A 25,826-nucleotide genomic window follows, 5' to 3' on the forward strand; every position below is an offset into this window, starting at 1 on the left:
TATATAGATCAAATCCATACTATAACCTAAAATTTATGAGAATGAAAATATGAAATTTTACCTCTTCCATTGCCTCAACATCAGAAATTTCAGGTGTGTTCATCAACTCTACAAAAATAATTTGTTTCTACATATATACAAAAAAAAAGTCAACAGATATTCATCAATATTAGGTACATGTATATACATTCATTCATAATAAATTTCAAAATATAAACTTGTTGATTTTTATTTAATACCTTTTTAAATTTTTTTTGGTGTTCTTGTTGATTTCCTTCCCTTTCCTCTAGACCTTGAGCTATGTGGAGAACCCTAAAGAAGAAACAAATATAACATACAAGGAATCAATAAAACACATCATGAGTTCAACTCAAATCGTAAACTTGATAGGTGCGCAAGCTATGATACTTCATAGCTCTCAAGGCCAAAGTTAATGGCAGAAAGTATGGTATCATCAATTTGAGAAATTCTAGCTCCTGACAAGCCCTATAAAATAGTAAAGATTATTGTTATAAATATAAGATAATGTTGTAAATGGAAAGAAGGCACAATAACAACAAGAAGATCATAGGAGTGAAAGAAGAAACAAGGACTTGAAGGACAATATTGGAAGGATGGTTGAAAGATAGGAGAAATTGGGGCTCAAAAACACTACAAGGACCAAATTGAAAACAAAGAGATCGAGAAGGAAAAGAGAGATGTGAATGAACTTTTGGAACATTTTCAAGAAATAAAAGTGGAGATTCATGATCTCCACACTCCTATAAGATACTCTATGTGATATTGAGGTTATTTGATGCAGATGGGTATATAGAGGATGAACTCATGAGTTTCATTAGATGGAGTTCAGATATGCTAGGAGCAAGATATGTGGATGGGAATTGGATGGATTTGATGAATTTGGGAGGGTTTCAATGATGTTAGGAGATGGAAAGGTATTATTTTACTTTTAATAAAAAAATTTAAGAAATAATATTTCAAATCCAATGTATTATTGTACTCTTAAGAATATCTAAAAAACATTACCTCTGGTGTTCTTGCTCCTAGCCTTGCACCTCTAGCAGAATGAGTACTATATGGTGTTCTTGTATGGCTTGTTGCACTCTACATTCCATATTGTTTGAACATATCAATCTAAAGTGATCTATAAATTGTTTTTAAAAAATTACTTTTACAATATTTAGGTGATTAAATAATATCATGTCAAAACTCATGAGATTTATTAGATGGGGTTCGGGTAATGCTAGGAGAAAGAGACGTGGATGGGAATTGGAAGGATTTGATGAATGGGAGGGTTTCAATGATGGTAGGAGATGGAAGAGGATCTATAAGTGGGTTGTTAGTGTCATACCAATTAAGAAATAATATTTTAAATCTAATGTATTATTATACTTTTAAGAATATTTTAAAAACATTACCTCATGTTTTCTTGCTCCTACCCTCACACCTCTAGTAGAATGAGTACTCTATGGTGTTTTCGTACTACTTGTGACACCCTACATTACATCTTGTTCACATATCAATCTAGAGTGATCTATAAAATAATTTATCTTTTACTTTTACAATATTTAGGTGATTAAATAATATCATTTAAAAACTTAAAGAAATAAACCTGTGTATCCTGTCCACCGAAGACCATCACCATCAAATCATCTATGAGTATGAAATCCCCACCACGATATGAATAAAAAGTATGCCCATAACATACAAATGGATAAGATGACACTCCATCCTTAGGTGCCTCCATATCTATCCCATCACACATGTGTTGGAAGCTAAAACAAAAATGTTGATTGGGACCCAAAGACTGTAATGATACATATGATGATGATGTAGGCTACATAAGTGAGGATGACACTGGTGGTGTAAGTGACACAAGAGGAGATGACACTAGTGGTTTAGGTAACACAAGTGGAGATAACACTGGTGGTGGAGGTGATACTAATGAAGCTTTCGTAGGCTGTGATGATTGAGGTTCCATAGGTGATGATGATTGATTTGTTGCATGCTATGATGACCCTAGTACCATAGGTGACAATGATGGAGCTATCACATTCTGTGATGACCCTAAAGGTGCATATGATTATGGTCAATGTTCCATAGGTGAAGGAAAACCATCTAACTACAAGCCATGCTCAATGATAACATATGTCAATGATGCAACCACATGAAGAGTTTATAAATCAATAGACTCCTTTAAAATTGATGGAAGAACAACACGAGGCATGGTTTTTTTTGTTGTAAATCCCCTCTTGTTTTGTGGTACCACCCTATGAGCCCTAGGTCTATCCTACATAGAGCCTCTCCCTCTATCCTAGAACTGATAGATGTCAAAGTAATTTGTATTCTTGCCAAGGATGAACTCACAATATAGCCTTCTCAAAAAATACAGGGGCACCTCATAATGATTACATGGTGGTAGGTCAAATACCATATACAAGCTATCCCAAAAACATGATCTCATTGTAGCATGAGTGCACCAATGAATAGGAAAAGTTTTGGTTACATGTAATAGGGAGTTGTTGGATATAAAATCAGTGAAAAGAGAACATATAGTACCTTTATTTATGTCTTTATCTTTCACTTGCTGATATGATAACCCATTGGCATCAAATGTATGACACCCATCCCTCCATGTACCCCATTTTGTAACCTCCCTAGACACCTCATTTGAATTTTGGGTCATTTGTTAAATTGTATTTGGTAGGATTGAGAGGTGAGAAAGTGTAGATGACCGCAACCTATTGATCAATTGGGTAATGTTAGCACTATTTTGTGAGAGGTGGTTTATGAGGTCCTCTTTTGTAGTAGTTAAATGATGTAATTATATGTGCGGAGGGTCTATAGGAGGTGGTGGTTGTTGAAAGGGAATATTGAGTGGTGGATTTTGTGGTTGTATCACTACGGTTGGAGGGTTTTGTGGTTGTGTCATAATGGGTAGAGTGTTTTGGTTATGTTGCGATGAGTTGAGGGTTTGATTATGTAGGAGGTGGTCCTTCTTCTCTTGCTCATTTTCTTGGATTCCTTGACACATCTATATTAAGTTTTTTTTTATAAATTACAAAATTTATAAATTACAAAGCCACATTACAAAATTTTATAAAAAATGCATAAAAGATGAATAGAATTAAGACTTGCCTCATTTGCAAGGTGCCATGGATGGAAATGCAATCAAAAATCTTTTTTTTTATGCTAAACCCGATCGGGTTTTGGTGTTCTCCTCTACAATGCACATTGATGCTAGCATTTGAGGGTATAAAAATACCTTCAAATGTAGACAAAAATGACAATATATAGTTTAGAAAACCTGACTGGGTTATTAACTTAGATAATTAAAAAAGTACAATCAAGTTTTGAAAAACCTAATCAGGCTTTTTAAATTGTAATGGATAGGCTTGGATATCAAGCCTAGACAAGATTTCACTTTTAAATAACCTGATCAAGCTATTGAAAGTTTTTCTTTTTTCGGGGGGTGTCCACTTTTTTGTACACCAACTTGGTGCACACACTTGGCCACCTGGGAAAATAATATAATCCAACTAGATAATGGTAAAAAAACTAATTAAACCCCAATTCCTTTCAAGCCTTGAGATTTGAAACTACCAAGGACTAGGTCAACCTAGAGATCAACCTAGTTTGGGACTAGGTTGACATGGATCAACCTAGTCAATGACAAGGTCAACCTAGGAAGATTAGGGTGACTTGGCCTTGGTTGATCTAGTCCTAGAGGTTAAGTAATGTATGCCACATAAATAAGGAGTAGGTGCCAAAAGGATAAAGGTGGAAAGAGGAAGTAGATAGAGGGTAAAGGAGATCAAGCATTGTCATATCCATGGTCCATAGAGTGTATTATGAAGAGGGAGCTAAAAGCTCTTAAAAGGAAGGTTTGTCCATTTTACATTGGTACACATTAAATTAAGATAAGTTGATTGATTAGATAGGCGACCTTGATGAATACATTTAACTTGAAGACATAAGAGACCCTCTTAGGCTAAATGGGCACAAACTAAGCTGAAATGGCATGTTGCATTTGTTTCTAAAATTAAAAAGAAGCCGAAAATGGGGGTTGACCCAGAAATAAAACATTGCAGACTAGCTTATATTAAAACATGTTGTACTTATTAAGAATTAATGCTTGATGAAGTTATATGGTGGAATTTTTAGTATATTATAGAGGTGATTGAGCAGTTTTGTGTTACATTTATTATAGTGTTTGTTATTGATGTTAACATATGACTTTTCTTAATAATTTGGGCAGAGTTGTAAAGGAAGATTATCTTAGTGAGGTCCATGGTTAGTATGTAATATTATGTGAACTTGAAGGTATATTTAGAAACTTTCCTTAGTGAAAATTATAAATTTTCTGGTGCAGGTTGTTCTTAGAGAAAGTTTCTAGTTGATAGTTTTGGGTAATTGCATTGTATCTTTTTGGTGAGGCTAGAGATTTTTTAGTGCACTTGGATTATGGTTAAAGACATATTCAAGATTTTAGGTTGAGAAAGAATTAGATGTTCATTCTATGAGGATTTGTGAAAATAGTTCATGGTATTATTCCCAAGAAGTTGACTGTTATTAAAATCATCATCGAAAGTGTTAATTGTAATGTGATTTATAATGTAATACCTTAATGACATCCTATTCTATACACTATAAATTGAGCAATCGTTAAGGCATTATCAATACTTGTTTTAGGACTTGGTATAAAGGCAAAAAAAAATTCCTTTTTGGAAAAGTGCCTATGTGGTCTACCCATTGCTTATGCAAGCTTTGGATGCAAAGTACATTTGATTAGAAAAGATATTCATATTGAGAATGTACAGTGAGCTTGAAACAAATTTTATTAGAAAAGAATTTGATTACTTAATTCAAAAGCTTGGATATGTTATCCTAAAGATTGTTTAGTGAAGACTGTTTGAGGCTATTTAAAAAATGGGCTCATTTTTCCTCCTTAACTCCTAACAAGGTTGGCACAATTCTTAATAGGGTTGGTATAGCTCCTAACAAGGTTGGAATCTTGTGACAAAGTTAAAAGTCTCCTAACAAGAATTAATATGTATATATTGTATTTCATTGGCTCCTAATAGAATCTACCCTTTCACAAGGAATATTTATATTAGTACATCATTTTGTGGGCATCATTCCCACAAATTTTTCCCCTATTATCAATGGTTTCCCTAGTTAATATATCTAGTATTATTGTACATGGTTATCTTTCTATGGTTGTATCTATTGATTATATGTTTCATATTTGATAAAGTAATTAATAGTTATATTTTGAGCACATAAATGACTCACCATTTCAACTTCTTCATATTCTCATTTTCATAATTTCACAAAATTTCATTTTTTGTTTGACCTAATTTTCTCTCTACATTTCTAGTCAAACTTACTCAAACTAGAGAACATTCTCATCACTTGGTGGTCAAACATGGTTTATGATTTCTTAATCACTTTGCTATGATCATGGACCTTATCCTATCTTGATTTGATCAAATATATTGTGTTTCTACATCTCCTCTACATAATTTTGAATTTGATCTAAGGCTATAAGAAAACCATATCTTTCAATTCTATAAATTGATTCTAGTACTATATTTATCACGAGAGGCATCTCAGATTCATCACTTCAAATCAAGTTGATATCCTCTTAACTCTTCTATTCTATGGATGCTTGATTGAATCTCTCTTAGATATATCAGTTCTCATTGCATTTTATTAGTTCTAGCATTGTCTTATTAACCTTCTCCTAGTCCGGTTCAAATTCTTGGATCTTTTGCTCATGGTCTTGTTCATTCTCCTGGATCTCTCACTCTTGGTCTTGCTTGAAAACTTGGACCTTTTGTCCATGGCATCCCTCCTCCTTCTGCATCTAGTTCTCATGGTCGCATGGGTGGAGGTGTTGTTGTTGGTGGGAAGTCAATGGATGGGGTGCGTATTTCCTTTGCACCTCTTTCAAATTCTATATCTAGAAAGGTTGGCTGTGATAGTAGCAAGGTCACTACTAGGGTTTCTGGAAATGTTGGTGTGATGGTTTCTATATCTGCATAGGTTGTTGGAAATGAACGTGGGAAAAATGGTGCTAGGGTTTCTGAGGCTTCTGAATCTGGCAAGGCCACTAGTTGCGAAAGTGGGAAATCTGGCAACAGTGATGTGCTAGCTTCCGATTCTGGCAAAGACATTGGCTGTGGAAGTAGATCTGTTGTTTCCCCTTTGATCCCTTGTAAGCCTATTTCTGTTTCTCTAGGGGATAAGTCACTTTTAGAAATTGAAGAACACTCAAGGGATCTTTCCAAGGATTCTATTATTTGTCACTTTAAAGGTTTTTGGCCCTCTCTATCAGAGCTCCATGCTTGGATTTCTAAGAATTGGGATCCATATGTTATAGATACTATCGAGATTTTCCCTTTGGTTAAAGGTTTTTTCATTGTTACTTTTATTAATCATAAGGACAAGAATGCTATTCTTTGTGATCAAGTCTTTTTTTGGGAGCACTGCTTTCCTTTAATGGTTAAACCATGGCATCCAGATTTTGATCGTCAATTGGAGTCTTTCAAAATCTTGACTTGGGTAAGGCTACCTAATCTTCCTCTTTATTTTTGGGTGAACTCTATTTTCTAGGAAATTGGTGAGGCTTTAGGGGATTTTTGTATGGTTGATCCCCAATCCTTTGAGTATTACCATTCTACTTATGCTAGGATTCTAGTGGATATTGATGTTTCTAAGGGTCTCCCAACTGAGCTTCTTTTAAATCATTCAAGGAGATCTTAGACTCAGTTTATTGATTATGAGGGCCTCCCTTTTAGGTGTAAAAGTTGTTTCAATACTGGTCATTTAGCTGCTAAGTGTGTGTATAGAAATTCTTCAAACAAATGACCCTCCTCTTGGTGGAAGGGTGTTCTAGAATAGCATTATACAGTTTACAAATCTTCTCCTACAGATGCAAATTCTACATCTATGTTGGGGAATGCTTCAGCTTCCAAGGTGGATACCCAAGGTGTTAGTTTTGGTTCTCTTGGTGCAAATTTTGGCCAAGTTAACGGTGTTGTGGGTCCTATAGCAGAATCAGAATCTGGTCGAGATAAAGTGACTGCTGAATCTGGACAAAAAGGGAAAGTATCTAATCTTAGTGATAAAGTTTGATCTCAAACAACTGGTTCCAATTTGGTGGATGTTTTAAAGGTAGATAGCCCTGGGCAAAAGGATGGATTTCCTTTTGATGCTATTGCTAGAACTGGTAAACAAGGTTGTAGTTCTAGATTATAGGATGTAGTGATGGCAAATGGTCCTTGCCATAGCTTGGATGATTTTCTCACTATTTTGGATTCTCAAAAGTGGTAGTCAAAGGTTGCGTTGGTTGAGGAGGGATGGATACCTATGACAAAAAAAAGATCTAAAATGACCCTTCCTCAATTTTATATGAATTTGTGCTCTCATAAAAAGGGAGTGAAATCAAAATCTTAGTCCTTGCTTTTCTAGTCTTGGAGGTTTCTCTAGTTCTTTCCAGTTTTCCTTTCCAGGTTTCAAGTTTCTCTCTGGTTTCTCTTTCTAAACTTATCTATTGGTTTTAGGTCCTTGTTTGACTTGGTTCTTTTGTACTGTTGGTTTCAGGTCTATTTAAAACTTGGTAGAGCTTCATGGTAAATCTTTCTTTTTGATGTAAAGGGTTTCGGGGCCCCTTCAAAACCTGCTTTTACCTTAATCTAAAACCTTCTCCTAAAGTTTAGTTTGATCAATGCACATGAAACTATACATTTAGGATTATCTACCTTGCTACACTTCATTTACTACTACTTCATATTCAAACCTCGTATCTTATCATCTTGACTCAGTGTTCTCTCTTAGATCACTTGCAAGGTAACTCAAAGAGGGTGCTAATTTAGAGTCTGACCACTTATCTTATCAACTTGACCTCATCATTATTTGACTCAATGTTCTTTATTAAATCAATTCCATGCTAACACAAATAGGGGAAAATGTAATCACCAAAAAATAGTCTAGTAAACTATAAGCCCCCTTTTCAACATTTTACATCTTCAAGCTATGCCATGCTATGTATTTAATCTATTTTTGCATAATTTTATATTTAAATAGTGGATCTTGTGTTGAGTATTCTCCAGAGATTATTGTTTTCTTCTTTGATTTTGTATCAGACATTATCATGTTTAGCGAGATTATGTATTTTCTTAGTGTGTGTTTGTTAGCTAATCTATTATTGTGTATATTTAATATTTTATGGAGTGCTTAATATCTCCATGAGTATGATAGCTTGGGCCTATATTGTTGCTAGCGACCAATGAATAGTGATGAAATTCCTCTAACTATAGGATTTGGATCTTGTATGCCCACTCTTTTCATTGTAGAGATACTTGACAATATATATATTTGATATTAAAAGAATTGATTTTTATATTTCCTTGTATACTTATGCTTTAATTTTATGTATTGAAGTAGTTGAGTAACTATTGCATGGATTTGTGTATCTAGTGCTCCCTAGTGTAGAGGTAGATGAGTTTTAGCTATGCTTTGATTCTATATCTATTTCATCTTTTTATTAATGCATTTTCCCTTCAAATTAGTGATATGTTTTGTTTCCGTCTAGATTTCTTGCATCTATACTATCTCTAGATTGAGTATTCAAATGCATTTCAATGGATTTTCATTGTTGATTTAGTGTCTATATAGATTGGCATATACATTTTGGCATCTCAATAGTTTGGTGTCTCTACCTATAATTAATCATTTGTAGCCTCACTAGGCTATGTAGATTTTACTTCACTAGATTATTTAACATCTATTAATTTTGGCATTTGTACATTTTTTATTCTATATAGATGAACTATTTTCTTTCACTATCTTTTTTTGTCTTCATAATTTTGGGTTTGAGATACAAGTTTAAGTGGTCGGTGATGTATTTGACCATTTGGATCAGTTCATTGGGTGCTTAGGATTCCTTTTAGACTTTAGTGAGTGCCATGACTTTGTCTAAAATACATCATTTTATATATAGTATTATTTATTTGAGATATATTTCAGGTCTCTAGCAGTTAAGTTAAAGAATCCAAATTAACTCAAGGTCAATATTTATCACATTATTGATCCATAACTAGACAAAATGAATATTGAACACCCTACTTGAGATATTAATTAATAGAGAAAAAATAAAATATTATAGAATCACATGGTTGGGATAAGGTTGATTTTTGAATAGGGGATAGCATTGACATTCCAAAGATGAACACATGTAGAGATCAATGATTTGAAAGGGAGCTTGACAATTATAGATTTTTTTCTCAGAGTTTGGTTGACAAAAGATATAGGTGCACTAGTAGAAATGCTAAACCAAAATAAATGAGTGTTTCTTGAAGGCTTTTATAATTTTAAGTTAATTTTTTTCAACCAAGGAAATTGTAGCTAGAATTGATCAATAAATGTCAAAGGTAACAAAACCTATTTGGCCCTCTTATCTTGTTATAATACAAAATATTATGAAATATTATATAACATGATAAAATGCATACTGCTTATTTATTTCCAAAACATCTTTATTCATCACATATGAGTAATTGTCAAAGCACCTAGCTCCTAACTAGCCTTAGTGTAATATTTCTTTCCAACATATCTAATGGCTTGTGGTAGTCTTCATCTCTAATTCTAGTTACTACAAATGCACCAATTTTGACTTTTCAAGTCAAATATAACACTAAAAAGAAACTATAATTTATAAAAGTTGTAGTTAAATTATATTAAATCTAAATAATATTTGATGTAGTGTCATATCTAGTTTTCTTTCTCAATTATATTGTATCTCATCCATATATCTAAGAATAATTTTTTAACTACAATCTTAGATATTTTCAACAACTATTAGAATTGTACTTGTTCTTCTATTTCACCTTTATATATAGTCTTTAAGGTGAATACTATCCTAAAATATTCCCATAATATTCGTGCAATTGATTATGACATGTAAATAGATTTTTCCTATTACAAGTAGTAATTGTGCTAAGTTGCACAACAAGAATTATGGATACTCCCCCAAAGTAGATGCATTGATTGTGAGGGAATGCCTTTCACAATTTGTTATGAATTTTTAACAATAATTTTTTCCCAATGAAATTTATTTTATCTATTAGAATGTATCCTATGTCCTTATATTCTTACTAGAATATTTCCAATGCTTCACCCTACAATGCTTGCATTTCCTTAATAGAAATATGAGGGATGAGTGTATAGTTCTTGCATGCATGTTGAATTTTGCAATACCTATAGGGGCCAATATGAGGATTCACATTTTCCCTCTACCATTTCATTGTTTAGTGCATTTCTTATCTGTAATATCAAGTAAGACTTTTTGTACATGTTGTTCCCTAGATGATCATATATAGTAGTTGGGAAAAAGAACATTTACTTTGGGTCCTGATTATTGTGAGTGCATTATCCTATTCTACACACATTGTATATTGTAGACCTATCAACAACATGTAATATATTCCCATCGCACCCATTTTTATTTTCCATATATATAAATTGGGTCACATAAACATATAAATCATTAGGTAAATTGCATTTTCATCCCATCTATTATTCTTGTCAAACTTGTGACTACCAAGTATGTCAATTTCATTTAAGCTTATACTATTTTATAGTCCCATCTGTAAAAATAGTTTTCATTCATCTCCATCCATTATTTATTCTATGTATGCATCATTATCACTTTAATCTTTAAATATTACTTCATTTTTCACAACACTACAAATGTGTGATACTTCATATCCACTTGTTGGGAAATCTACCTCCAATTTGTAATTAATGAATCCCTAGTAAGACAAATGTTAGTTTGTATATTTTAGAACTACTTGGATAGATGTAGTTTGGTCCAACTATACAACTCATATTGGTCAGATTCCTCATATGGGATGTTGTATAAATTTGGATAGAATTTTAGAATGACTTTGACTTTCCTCTCTTTCCATTTGTATTGATTTATTTTACAAAATATGTGTATGATCTAGAAAATTTAGGCAACATTTTCTCCTCAAGCTCTAGAGGTCATTCCATGTATATTTTTAAGTAGGTAGCTTGCACCTTGCATTCACTTGTATCATTGGTTATTCATTGGAACACATTTTGATGAACATTCAAAGTTGTGAAAGGATGACTAAAACTAACAAGGAACACATTTTGAAGTATGTGACATGTCTCTTGTACTCCTATATCATATTATACAATAAATTTTTTCATGAGGGTTTGATATGTGCAAAGGGCTAGACTATCATCTTGTTGGGTCACTAATATTGTTGTTAACATATTAGTGTAAGTCTCTAATCATTTTTTTCCTTTGAGGCATACTTTTCAATGTACTTCAGAAAAAGTACTCATGAGGTTATGAGTTGATAGTGTATGTTGGCTCTGGATATTGATACCATGTATCAATTGTGTGTTTTTATTCTATCATCATTTCTTGTATTTCAAGATAGACACATTTTTCTCTTTCCATGGAGCTTTGTATAGGAATTCTATTTTTTCCCTTTCTTTCAAGAATTGCTACCCTCTAAACATTTTCTACATGCTTTTGTACATGGTTAACAATTTGTTCATATTCATCCATAGGATCTATGGAAAATGTCTCATTTGTGGTTAACAAAACTGTGTCATCTAGTAGATATTTAAACACTTTGTTTCTTTTATGATCTTCACTACACAGGTTCCACATGAAGACATACAAGTAGAAGAATTTTATTTCTTTTTTGAGATCTCTAGCATTAATCCTATCAATTTTGTCCATATATGGTACATTTTTAAGGCATATATATATATATATATATATATATATATATATATATATATATATATATATATATATATATATATATATATATATATATATATATATATATATATATATATATATATATATATATATATGCATAGTTCCTCTATGTTTGCATTCATATATGTCCCAATAATCCTTTGCAATAAGGATTTTTTATATTACTTCTTCATAGAAGATTATATATCCTTGATGTAGGTATAGCTCCATAATGTGTGGGTTATTGATTATATTTTCCAAACTTTATTTTCTCATTTATATTTTTATAGGACAATCATTATTAAGCAAGCACTATGGGTCAAGCCACTTTGTATGTGTTGTGCTTTGAGTGAATAACAAGGTTAGTGGACCTATTTGATTGATCATGTTTGTTAGCTCTACTCAACACTTGTTCTAATATGCTCTTGTACCCCTAATCAAAGATCCAAAGTGCATGAGTTCCTTGACAAGCTATGCATCTAGAAGATTCTTTAGGTGTGCCCATAGATTTTCAATTATGGCTAGTCTATTTTCCTCTCCATTCCTCTTAAGCTGTAAGGCTCTTTCTATGATGTCACATCATGGGATTGTAAATAATATACCTAAATCAAGGATGTCTTCCAAATATTTGGTCATAATATCACATCACATGTAATGCAAACTCATGGATTTGCACTTCTTTTAATCACGGTTGCATATGTTGGACAAATTAATTAGGGAAGAGGGTAGGAAGTGTCATATCAAGAATATCTTCTATATCATATTCATTTATTAGGGATAGATTCATTTCTGACCAATTGATAATATCATCTCTGGGTAAAAGCACAAATCTATGTCATCGTTTGTGATACCAAAACCTGTTTTGGTCAAATCTCATTTCTCTATCAAAACTCATTTTTTTTCAAAAACTAAAAATACCTTTTTATAGATCTCATATTCACTATCATCATTATATAAATTTTTGAGTGTTTTAATTAGTTATAATACGCTATAATCTCAAAGTATTATAAGTCAATATTTCAACATTTTAGAAGATGCTCCCTCAAAAAAGAAAAAAAAATAGTAAATCATATTAGAAAAATTAGAAAATTATATTTATCTCTAGAGGATAGAATCCTCTTCGTGAATATGTAATTTTTTTTCAAGAAGGTATAGATTTGATAGGAAAGTTTTGACAGGAGGAAAAAACTGTTGGATTCTGATATGGTCAAACTTGAGTACTTATAACAAAGAAAATATACATCAAAAATAAATTTTTTTTTTTTTTTTTTGTGCACTAGATATACATGTCATTTATAAGATATTTTCAAATTAGAACAAAAAAGATGATTTGCATATACTTGTTTGACGGGAACTACACCCTATATTTTTTACAGTTAAAAAAGGGACTTCAAAATAAAATAATATGAATAAATTTCTACTCAAAAAAATTATAAAAAATTATAGGAATAAAATTCATCCAATTCTACACATTTCGTCAGTTTACATCATCTTCATATTTTAAACACAAATAACATTTTTTTTGTCTCTAATGTTGAACTGTCACATTCTAATATCACATTTCTTTATAAAAGGTGACACAAGTTTGTGCTTTTACCCCTCTATTATCCTCCAAGTCTAAAATTTTCTTGATAATTTCTAGTTCACAATATCTCTTTTCTATTTTTGTTACAAATGATGATGTACAAGATATGTTGTCTTCAATTGGTTCCTTATCTATTTCTATTTCTCTATTGAGACTTTCCATTTCATCATCTACTTAAATACTCTATAGAGAGCTTGAAATATTTGTTTAATCCTCTAGTAGTTCTTTTAAGTAATCACTATCTATAGTAACACATGTATAGTATGGATCATTCTTGATCTTGTATAGTAATTCTTCTCTAACATGGCTTATCATCACGTAAAAATAATAAAACTTACCTTTTTTATGCATCCTTCAAACTATGATCATAGGGTTAAACTTAACTTTTGTAAAACTCTAGGCTTCTTGGACCATAGGGTTCACTTGTGCAATGAGTACTTCTTCCACTCAGGTTAGTCTTTGTAACACTAAAGGTCATTTTCCTCAATCCACATTGTTTAAAGATGAAAATTGATGGATGGCCTTTATTTTTTTAACATCTCTTACAAGTAGTGTCAAGCTTTAATGTTTGGTGTAACATTCCTGGGAACTCTCTTAGCATGTAAAACAAACCTTTAAGTTAGAAAGTGCATCAATCCTCTTTCAAATTGTTGTATTATTTCTCTGTAGTTATTTTTTTGGCTGCCTATATTTTTAAAATCTTTTTCATCATCTAGAGCTATTTGGCCTTCACTTGTAGATTACACCATCCTTGATTATTGTTGGACATTTATGTGTCTACATTAGGCATGATATCTTTGGTTGGCTTTATAGATTTGTAGCCTTTTTTGTTCTTATATTTGACATGTCCATCTTGCTCTTGGCATTTCATCTTGTTACGTTTGCTTGTAACTATCTCTTCTTTGTGACGTGCATAATATTCTTAGCTTTATATTTATGATATTTATATCCATCCTATAAATCGTATAAATATTATAAAATCATTGCTTATTGAGAAGAAATGGTAGTCAATTTTATAATCTTGTCGAAGGTGTTTTTATACATACAAACATGTATTTTTGAAGAAATTAAGGAAACTTTAAGTACATCATCATATGCCAATTCCTACATGCAATATTTAAATTACAAGACTCAAAATATAGTTCAAAAAATTATACACACATAGTCAATGCAAAAATTTCAAGTAATAGAAGTAAATTTTATGAGTTTGGTTGGAATTTATTCATAGGTTGTTTGGAAAAGTTTCATTTTAACAAAAAATTATGAAAAAAAACTTGAAAACCATCTTTTCAATTTTTTCTCTCAATACTACTTTGTAAATAATTTGGGAGACAAATTAAATTCAACTATAAAAGATACTACATTACATTGCTAATATTCATAACATTTATGTTAATCATGAGGATAAATGGCTATGTGTACCTATAAAATATTTGTGCGTTCTCACATAGTCCTTTTTTTCGTAGGAAAATAGCATAGCTATTTTCTGCATACAAAAGATGTATTAAATAATGTAATTGAAGATAAAATTCAATATACAAAACTCTCATTTCATTTTTGTATTATATATCTTATGATTGTTTTCATGTTTTTATATATTAGTGTTCATTATCTATGCTCTAGTATCATTATTGCTTTTGAGCTCTTTGATTTCACTTTTCATAATATTATTTTCAACAACTAAGTCTATTGGTTCAGCCCACATGATTATTTTGTTCACCCTTTTTGCATCATTGTACATCTCTCTCTTGCATGTCACAGTAAGAACATATTCCTTATTTAGAATTTTTGTTATCACATTTCCAATATCTATTTGTACCTCTTTGAAAAGTTGGAAGGAGTATAACTCCTCTATGAACATTCATATAAGCTTTGTCCCCCTCATCAAAAGCTTTGACTCATAATATGTATTTGTGGTCCTATAATTTTATTTGCAACATATATTTGTAATTACAATTATACATAGCAGTCTCACACGTTGGGAAAAAGAGATTTCTATTTGTGTCCTTTATTAAACCTTTCTTCAGATGTTTTGCACTTGTCTCAAAAGGGCATATTGGATAGTAAAATCCTTCTATTTTGACATAAAATATTTTATCCTTCATCTTACATTGGATTTGTTTATTTGAATTATGTATTTTTCTTGAATGTCTTTAATTGTCATTCTTCCAACATCAATAGGTGTCGAGGCAAGCCTTCTAAACAACTTGATAAACTAGAACCATGTTCTATAAACCAATTCTTCAATGATTTTACATCGTCTATGTCTAGGTTTATTATCAACATCACACCATTTGTTCTTCTCACAACTTTTACATTATAAATAGTAATTCAACCACCTCTAATAGCAAGAATAATTAGCTCATGTCTTTCAATATGGTATTCTAGTTGTGTTTCTTCCTTTTCTACCAAAGGTCCCCATTATGTGACATCTATGGATATTATGAACATATCTACTAGTTGTATAGTATGACAATGAACTCTTGTTTAATTATTCCTTATAATACTTGATGTTGTACAAACATTCACCACTATTCCAAGTAGATTTACAATAATATTATTTATTTTCTTTGCAATTTTTTTATGGGGATGTAGCAAAAGTGTTGTCAAGGAATGGAGAGATCATCATCACAAGGGGTAACTTTTGATTTAGTACCTAGCATGACTTCCAAGCCACTATTCCACATGTTATAGTATTTTATGTGTAGCTTTTATTCCACCATATGATATGATTTATATCTCTCCCACATGATTTTATTATAGTAAACATCAACAACTTCATTAAAACATGTCACTTGTGCCTTGCTCCCTTCTTTGTCTATTACATAAAAATAAAATACTTGGCCTCTTCCTTCTTGTTTTCTATATTGGTGGATATCTTGTTTTCTTTTTTCCCTTATTTTTATGGTCCACCTTTTTTGAAATTGGTTCAAATGATTAATCATAGTGATTTGATCTATACTTATTCCTTAACTTGGGAAGGGTCTAAACCAATCATTTTCCCAGATTAAAATTATGTTACTAACTCAACTTCTTTAATAGATCCTTCCATAACCAAGGATTATTTTGTGGCCTCTTACATAAGGATCTCCTCCTCTATCTATATATCCTTTGAGTGGTCATTGAACTTATGCTTCATGTGCACAATGTCAAGGTTGCTAATGTAGGAGCATCCTAGGTTATCTTGCTTTCCTTCGCATTTTTGTTCATTTTACCTATTGAAGCTGAGTGTCAATGGTTTCCATGTTGTTTTTTATGTCAAGTTGTTTAGTGATGGTCGAGTTATTGTAGCTAGTGATGATTGAGTTACTATAGCTAGTGATGACTGAGTTACTATAGCTATCTAGTGTTGGCCAAGCTATTCAGTATTGACTGAGTGTTCCTTCATGTGCTGACTATTCTTGATATTGGTGATTCTTGGTTCCTTCTATGACCGAGTTTTTCTATGATTGGTTCTTATCTTGAGTTGACTATGTAATTAGTTTGGATCATGAATTTAATGTTTAGATCATGTCTTGGAATATGTGCAAACTATTTTAAGGTCAGTCTTTCTATTATGTAATGATCTAGAATCTTTTGTAAGCCATTTTGGTAAGTATAAATAAGGGTGTTGAGGTTTAGGTTAGAGAACTTAGAGAGTTCAAAATTTTTTTTTGGAATTATGAATTTAAAGTTGGATCGTGGATCTTGAAGTTGTATTTTGTATCTAGTCATAATTTAGAAGGCCTTACACTTGGGCATGTATCTTGATAATTTGATGAATCAATAAAGTACTCTCTCTCTCTCTCTCTCTCTCTCTCTCTCTCTCTCTCTCTCTCTCTCTCTCTCTCTCTCTCTCTCCTTGGTATTTTTCCTTGTGTAATTTATTCTATTATTCTTACTTAGCAAGGCGTTTGGATAGTTAGGTGTGCCTTTCACCCTAGCTCTTTAATCCCTCCTTGCTTTAGGTGGTATCAAATCTTGAGATTCTTCCTTGTGGAGATTGGATCACGTGGAACCCTAAGTTGAATTGGTTGTAATGTGGCAGATATGTGGATTTAATATATAACTTATAGAGGATTATGATCTTATAGGAACCTATTTGTAAAGATGGTTTGAGGCAGAGGAATGCTAGCATTGCTTCATGGACATGTTGAGACAAATTTTAGCTAGATTAGATGTTGTGGAGATAGCTCAGAGGAGAGGAGCACATCTTGATGATGTGAATGATGATGAAGCAATAACATCAAACCCTAATCCATAACCTTAGGAAGATGAAGATGAGGAAAGATTATTGAGAGTATTATCTAGAGCACATTAAAAGCCTATTGTAGAAGTTGTTCCTTATGATGGAAAATTGCATACCAATGTTGTGTTGGATTGGATCTTTGATATGGAGAAGTTCTTTTATTTTGAAGTCAATCCTAATAATAGAAGTGAAAATTATAGTCACTAGTTTAAAAGGTCATGCCTCACTATGGTCGGAGCATTTGGAAATAGATAGACAAAGGAGAGGAAAGGAGAAGATCAAGACTTGGCTGAAAATGGTGAACAAAGTGAAGAAGTTCCTTCATGTTGATTACCAAATTATATTGTTGAGGAAAATACAATATTTGAGACAAAAGGACATGAGGATGAGAGAGTATACCAAGGAATTCTATAGATTGGACATTCTAACACAACATAATCATGGGTAGTCTTGCTATCCTACTCATTTTTCTTTATTCTTCCTATTGAAGTCAAGTGCCAATGGTTTCCATATTGATGTTCCTATTGAGTTGTTTAATGATGGTTGGGTTACTGTAGCTAGTGTTGGCTGAGTTAGTGTAGCTAGTGATGGTTGAGTTACTATAGCTTTCTAGTATTGGTTGAGCTTCTAGTATTGGCTGAGCTATCCAATGTTGACCAAATGTTCTTCATGTGCTGAGTGAGCCTTGTATTTGATGATGATCAATTCCTTATTTGACCAAGTTTTTCTATGATTGGTTCTTAGTTTATGATGACTTATGTAATTAATTTGGATCATGAATTTAATGTTTAGATCTTATCTTGGGATATTTTTAGATAATTTTAAGTTTATTCTTTCTATTATGTAAAGATCTAGAATCTTTTATAAGTCATTTTGGAAAGTATAAATAAGGATGTTGAGGTTTATGTTAGATAACATAGAAAGTTCAAGAGATGTTTCTAGAATTATGAATTTGAAGATGGATTGTAGATCTTGAAGTTATATTTTGTATCCAGCCATAACCTAGAATGTCTTACAGCTAGGCATGTATGCTAATAATTTGATGAATCGGTAAAGTGTTTTCTTCTCTCTCTCCTTGGTGTTGTTCTCTGTGTGGTTTATTTCATTGTGTTTACTTACCAAGGTGTTTGGATAGTTTGGTGTACCTTTGGCCCCATATTTTCAATGCCTCCTTGTGTCAATTGCATATTATTATCAACCTATACATTTAGTGCACAATAATATTAGTTCCAATCTACAATATTGGCTAGAATTCGTATAGTAGACTATAATTCTTGCACATGAAAATTTGAAGGATTATGCTTGCCTTATTTTATTTCTCTTTGAATAGTTGTATTTTACCAAACAAAATGATTTTTCCCACCTTGATTTCACTAGAGGCTAGACTCTAGTTGTACCTCATAGGTAGTGATGCTTTTTTCTTTATAGAACCATACAGTATTTCTATTTTGTAGTGTTTATTGTGATCATTCCCTTGACCAAAGTTGGAGATCAACACTATATGTATGGCAAGTAGTGTTATTGTCTTCCCACTATGGATTAGTCATATATTGCATCATTTTTCAACTCCATAGACATGAGTACACTTTCTTATTTGTTTATCTCTATGCATATGTCATAAGTAGCTATCCCATACTTTTGCTGCTAATCAATACATATATTTCTTTTTCAAACATGGATTTAACTATGATTTTTCTTTTTTTCTTTTTTTGTTCTTCACTTGAACCACAAATATGTATATATAATGTAGTGACATTATACATCTTTAATTTCATACTTCTTAAAAGTATTAATAAGCTTCTAGTATCTTATTTTTAGTAATATTATTTGAATTCAACCTCAAATTTGTACATATAATCTAATGACATTGTGTATCTTTAATTCTAAACCTTGAAAAAGTATCAATAATCTTCTACAATTCTTTTTTTAATAATACAAAAGTTCAAAAATCTTAACTAATATTTTTAGCAAGGAAAGATCATGTAAAAATTCATGGCATTAATCTAAACCATTGACAAGCATTCTAAGTCACAAAATTAGTAAGAGATAAACTTATCTATGTTTTTTAATTTTCAAAAAAAATTTACAATTGTAAATAAAAATTCCAACATAAGTATGTTACGAAAAATCTTCTTATTCAAAAAAATTATCTATAAATGTTTTCTTCTCTACATATGTCATTTTTGTATTCATTCTTTTGATTTTCAAATTTAGAAAATCATCTTTTCTTTCTAAGAAAAAGCAATTTCTGTACTATAAGAAAATAGTAGTTTTTTTTTGTTAGTACATAAATAGTACATCCATGCATCACAATCAAACCCAAGACCAATGGGGAGAAAACCCATGGAACAATACAATTTCACTAGCAATGCATGATACCTATAAAATACCATTAGTTTAGTATAGTTTTGAAATTATTCCATTTTTATAAATACTATATTAGCATACAAATAAAAAGTTTAATACAATTTTTGGAAAGACTATGTGAATTTAGTTTTCATGAACACTTTTAATTACACTTAGTGATTCATTAGTCTGACAATGAAAATCTTAGCAAGCTCACAAAACTAGCCCATATCAAGTGCCAAGAGGTGGGAGTTCCCTCCAACCTAACCCAACCCAATCAATCCTACTAATCCACTAGAAAATTCTAGAACCCAAATCATCCTATTAACCATTGAAATATTTGGGAGAAGTAAGTTTGTAGGGTTACTAGAATTCACGAGGAACCAATGTTCATCATTCCTAGCAAGGCTATAGAGTAATCCTATATGAAGTGCCCAAAAGATGCAAGAGAGATGTGGAAATTAAAAGTGGAGGGGAACTAACCACTAAACTAAAAGTTGAACTTTATCCTTATTTTACTTTATTAAATTCTTATGGATAGATATACTATAGGAGAAATGAGAGTAATATGATAGTAATATAGTAAACTATATACTTATTAAATAATACTAAAATAATTACTTTTCTAAAATTATTTGTAACTAATATAGTATACTCTTATTAGTAATCAAAAATTAAATCCCCTAATTATTTGATTAAAAGAGTTTGATAGTGTGTTCATAAAGAGTGCATAATTTGGTTATGTAAAATATGATTGATATATGTGATTGTCCACCATAATAATTAATACACTTTTTGATAAATTCAAGTGCATTTTATTGGTCAACTATTATAAATTTATAGTCTAATATAGTAAAATTAATAAAATATTTGCAAAAAATGGATAAGATTATTTACTGCTCTAAAGTGTTTGTGGTTAACCCATGTATTGGGTTATATATAGTTCAAGTCCAAGGGGGTGACCATGACTCTTCTACTAGCAAAGGAATCTACAATGGCATTAGCATGACATCCAACTATCAACTCAAGTTGCAAGGATGGAAACATGTTTACATATAATAGTATCATAAATGTCACAATTGCAATTGTAATAGATGGAGGACTTATAATTCCTATTCCTCATGATGTAGACAAGGTTTGTGTTGGAAATATAAGGCAGGAAAGGTTACTAAGAGGGGAGGGGTGAATTAGGAACCAATAAAACTTTATCTTACTTCACCAATTAATCATTCATATAATATTCTGATCTAATTGTATGCATGAAAGAATGAAAGTAAATAAACATTCATAACACATTGATGCAAGATATAGTGACCCAGAAACCTTCCAATTAGAAAGTAAAAATGGGGTGGAGATGATATCCACAAGCTTTAGTACTATGGTATAAAGTTAACCTATTAAGGCTTACAATTGATCACTTCTGGTGATCTACCCTATTAGGAGAAATAAGGACTATGAGGTCCACCTTGTCAAAGGATTTACAAACATATGATGAAGTATGCACTTGGTTAGGAGATTTAGCAAAGACTATTAAGTCTACCTTGTTAAAAGATTTGGCTAGTCCACCTATTAGGATGAATCAATGGATGATCTCTAATCTACAACTCTAATTTGTTGGTTGAGATTCCTTGAATTACAATGATCACCTGATTGTGATAGATAGATATTTGTTGTCCCTTATACTACTTGTAGCCTACTTCAATTTGTACTTTTGATCATCGTACACTCTTTAAATCTCTTATTTTTTTGGATATGATATAATGTATTACATATATACCAATCCAAATTACAACTTACTGGAGTCAGCTACAGTACCAATTTCATCATAATTCACAAAGTCAACCCAACTATTATAATTTAGGTTATGAAGATAAAATTGATGATGTTCTGGTACATGACAAACACTGTCAATGCTCGGCAATATTTGGCACTTGGTTGAACTTGAAGCTTAGTCCATACTAATCACTTCCAAGTAGCTTGAACTCGGTCAAAACTATATGACTCAGTGAACTCTAAGAAACTTGGTAACAACTAGATCACTCAATTGACACTACATGACCACTTTGTTAACCCTATGAGCTCAATATACATTATTGGTCTTGGTTAACACTATAGAGCTCAATTAACACTACAATCTTCTTCACTTCCACTAACTAGTTTGATAGCCTCTGCTATGTTAGGTTTGCATTGAAAATTTCCTTTGAAGGTTGATAAACATTGTGTAGCTTGGAAAATACTACAAAATAACTTAGGTGCTCGGTAGACACTATATTCTAACTACTTAGCTCGAGAACAACTAAATCATTTAGTTAACACTGCAAACTAAATGATAAGTTCATTAAAACTATAGAGCTCAGTAGCAATATAACCAATTGACTAAGTGTTGAGTCACAAATAGAAAAATTGACCTATATGTCAACAATCTCCCTCTTTGGCTTTAGTGACAAAAACCTTATCAAAATTGTAATCTGATCATTCAAAACTACAAGGCAAAACTTCATTTTCCATCATTATGTATCTTCAACTGAGTTTTGACTTCCATCTATTGTGGCCCGATAACATACTCTATTTTTTTAATTTTTCATTTAGTTGCTTTTGTAAAGGTATTCCTTTCTTATTCTTAGTACAGTATACTGCTCTCCCCTACATGTATCTCCCTTATATACATACATAATATAGTATACAAGTTTCCTCATTTACATACTATATACACTACTCCCCCTTTTCTACATAAATTCCAAAGGTATATAACAACTATATGTTAATACCAAAATGTGACAAGAATTTAGAATGTACCTTAATAATAAGTACCATTGTCTTGTCCCAATTTTCCTGTAGTACCTTGCTCCCATCTAATGCAATCTAAACTTCTCTTGGTAATTCCATCATGTGATTAGCTATAGAGAAGTTATTATCATGGATGAGTATCTTTGCATGTATAATATATTTCTACAATACATCCATGTTTGGAAGAATCATGCCTTGGATTTCTTCAAGTGTACCCTTGATCCTGGCTTCTTCCTTTAGTAGTTCTACCTTTCCTCATCCTCATTCCTTGTCTCATAATTGAGGAATTAAAAAAAATTCATACTAGCTCCTTCCTCCATTTTATTTAATATTTCCTTAAGTGTAGGAAAGATTATCTGCTCAACTTCATTTTCAGCTAACTTAAATTTCTTTCTTGACTTGGCTACCCTTCGAGTGAATACAATAGGGGATAACTTGGCAAGTCTAGTTATGATAACATTTCCTTTCTTCCTAAGAGGCTATTCTTCCTCAAATTTTTCTTCTTCTTCTTCATCCTCTGCATCATCTTCTTCAGTATTATCACCTTTTCCCTTAGTAAGCATTAGAGGGTACCCTACTTTCTTAGCGCCTTAGTATCTTTTCTACTATTTTCCTTCCTTTATTGACTACTTGAGGTAACTTAATCTAAAACTCTATTATTGCCTTAGCTTCATCATATGTGCCAAAGTATGTAGCTTTGGGATCTATAGCCTCATTTAGAAAAGCCTCTATGATATCCTTGGTATCATCAATGTTAATCTCATACTCTAGAGGCTTAACCCATGTCACTCTAGGTATGATTGCTTAACTATATACTTTGTCACAGTCCACCATGAAATAGATATCATCCTTGTAATCTTCAACAAGTTTCTTGGGGATCCTATATCTATTATTCATCTTCTCCTTCAATGTTTCAAAGTACTTATCCATGATACTTTCAAAATTTTCACCCATCTCTTTTATATACTCATTAATCTAATACAAAATAGGAACACCTTTCCTCCATACTACTATACCTTTGGAAGGGGAAAAATTTTGAGTAAAGAAGAATAAACATGTTAGAAGAGATCTAATATCACATGGATTAATTATTCTTTGATCCTTGGATGCTCTTCATATTCTTGTTGAATTGATTCAACAACAACTCTGCAAGGTCAAAGTATAGGTTATTATTCACAACCTTGTCAGAAAGATCGACAACTTCACATGATACAATGTTTAATTTTCTTGAACTATAAATCTTGTGTACAATTATATGAATGCCAAATTTTAGTTCCATATCTGTTACACTACTAATATTCATTCCTCTTCCATCCCACTTGGCAAGAGTTCATTTTTCTAGTTCTACCCAACCTAGGGTTCTAGTTGTCTTTGCTTAATTAAGCATTGGGAGTCTAGTGATTCTATGAATCATTTTCTTGGTTATTTGAATAGGTTTCTCCAACCATAACTACCTATTATGTACATGGTTTAGAATATATCTCATCCATTTGACTTGGAAGTCTCTTGGCATATGAGAGATATGGTTCAAGCCCTTGGTTTCCAAATGTTGATGTTTGGGTTTTGATGCACAATCCACACATAATTTGATGGAAACTTCATTCATTTCTAGGGTTTTGAGTTCTTAAATTGAGCAATGATAAAAAGAATAGATTTCATGCACAAGTGATACCTTAGGCAAAATTTGTGATTGTGCACCAGTTGAGTCAAGCACCTCTACAATCACTGGACTCAATTTGAAGTTTGGTGCCTTGTAATCAACTCCATGAAGTAACATTTTAGACCCTTTCTTTGCTTTTCTCCTCAAAGATTCCATGCTAAGTAGGACTTCTAAAAAAAAAAAAATTTCTACAAAAACAAATGCTCAATTCACTCGAGGGCTCTAAAAGTGCTCTGCACTAATAGCTCTAGAAATTCGCAGGGAAACAATGCCTTTGATTTTTTTCTTTTAAAAAATTTCCCTTGAGTGATCACCATTAATTCTTTGTACTTCACACTCACTCAGTGACAAATTATCCTCACTCAATTTATGCATTAATGCTCAGGAGACATCTACAACTTCGTAGAGTCACCATCACTCAGTAGGATCTATCAACTTGAGTCTACAACAATATATGACTCAACCCTTCTCTATAAGGTCTTGCGACCAAATATTTCTTGGTAAGGTCTTTTTCTTTTCATTATGCTTGGTCATCCTTGTGCATCTCAAATGTTGATTGGATCATTATTTTGGCTGGTTGGAACTGATGTTAGATTACTTCTTTTGAATCACATTTCTAGTGATCTCCATGCGAAACTAAGTTGAAGTGTTTGGACCACCCAACTCATTGACTTAGGTATCATTCACTTCATGATCATGGTTTGCATTCTTTGGAAATTTTGGTACCCATTGTTGCCTCATTCTTTTTTTGATATTGTCATCTTTGGCTTTCTTTTCATATTGAATTCTACATGTGTTCATATAGTTCTTGGCAAGATGTCCAAGTTCTGTATAAATAAAACATTTCTTGGTAGTGTCTCTTTTTCTCATATGATGTTTCACACAATTTTCTAAAATGTGTCCAAATTCACCACAATAGTGACATCTACACTATGTATTGTAATCCCATCTGAATATTGCTTTCACAAATTGTTTGGCATGGTTTTGCATTCTGAAGATTTGTGTCCTTGTTTCTTGCAATTGTGAAATTTACCTTCAAACTTAGGTTTCTCTTTACATTAACTTGCTCTATGACCATGCTTATTGCAATTGTAACACTTTCCATTGAAGTTTTCTTTACCATTACTCTAGCATTTATTTTATGTATAACCTATCTTACATTAATGATTGCAAGTAGGTCTTTGATTTTTTTGAGCTCCTTGCTAAGATGATTCACCTTCTTCTGTGTATCTTATTCCATATTTGCCTTTGTGTCTATATTAAATTTTTTCATTCAATTTATTCATGCTTTCCTAAGATTTCATCATTCCTTCATAGGTTTTCTTTTCATTGTTAAGATCATTATGTAGTCTTTCATTCTCTAATCTTAGATTTATAAATTCTTCATTTGCAATGGTCATATGATCAATGA

At 31.8% G+C, this 25,826-nt stretch overlaps 1 pseudogene; it reads left to right on the forward strand.

Annotated features, from left to right (window-relative positions):
• Nucleotides 1–5,886: 5,886 nt before the first annotated feature.
• The window catches only part of LOC149568550 (endoglucanase 25-like), a 136,049-nt pseudogene continuing 116,109 nt past the window's right edge, over nt 5,887–25,826 (forward strand).

Source organism: Cupressus sempervirens, chromosome 3, assembly GCF_028749045.1.
Source record: "Cupressus sempervirens isolate cs-2001-9-10 chromosome 3, ASM2874904v1, whole genome shotgun sequence".
In the NCBI taxonomy this organism is placed as follows: Eukaryota; Viridiplantae; Streptophyta; class Pinopsida; order Cupressales; family Cupressaceae; genus Cupressus; species Cupressus sempervirens.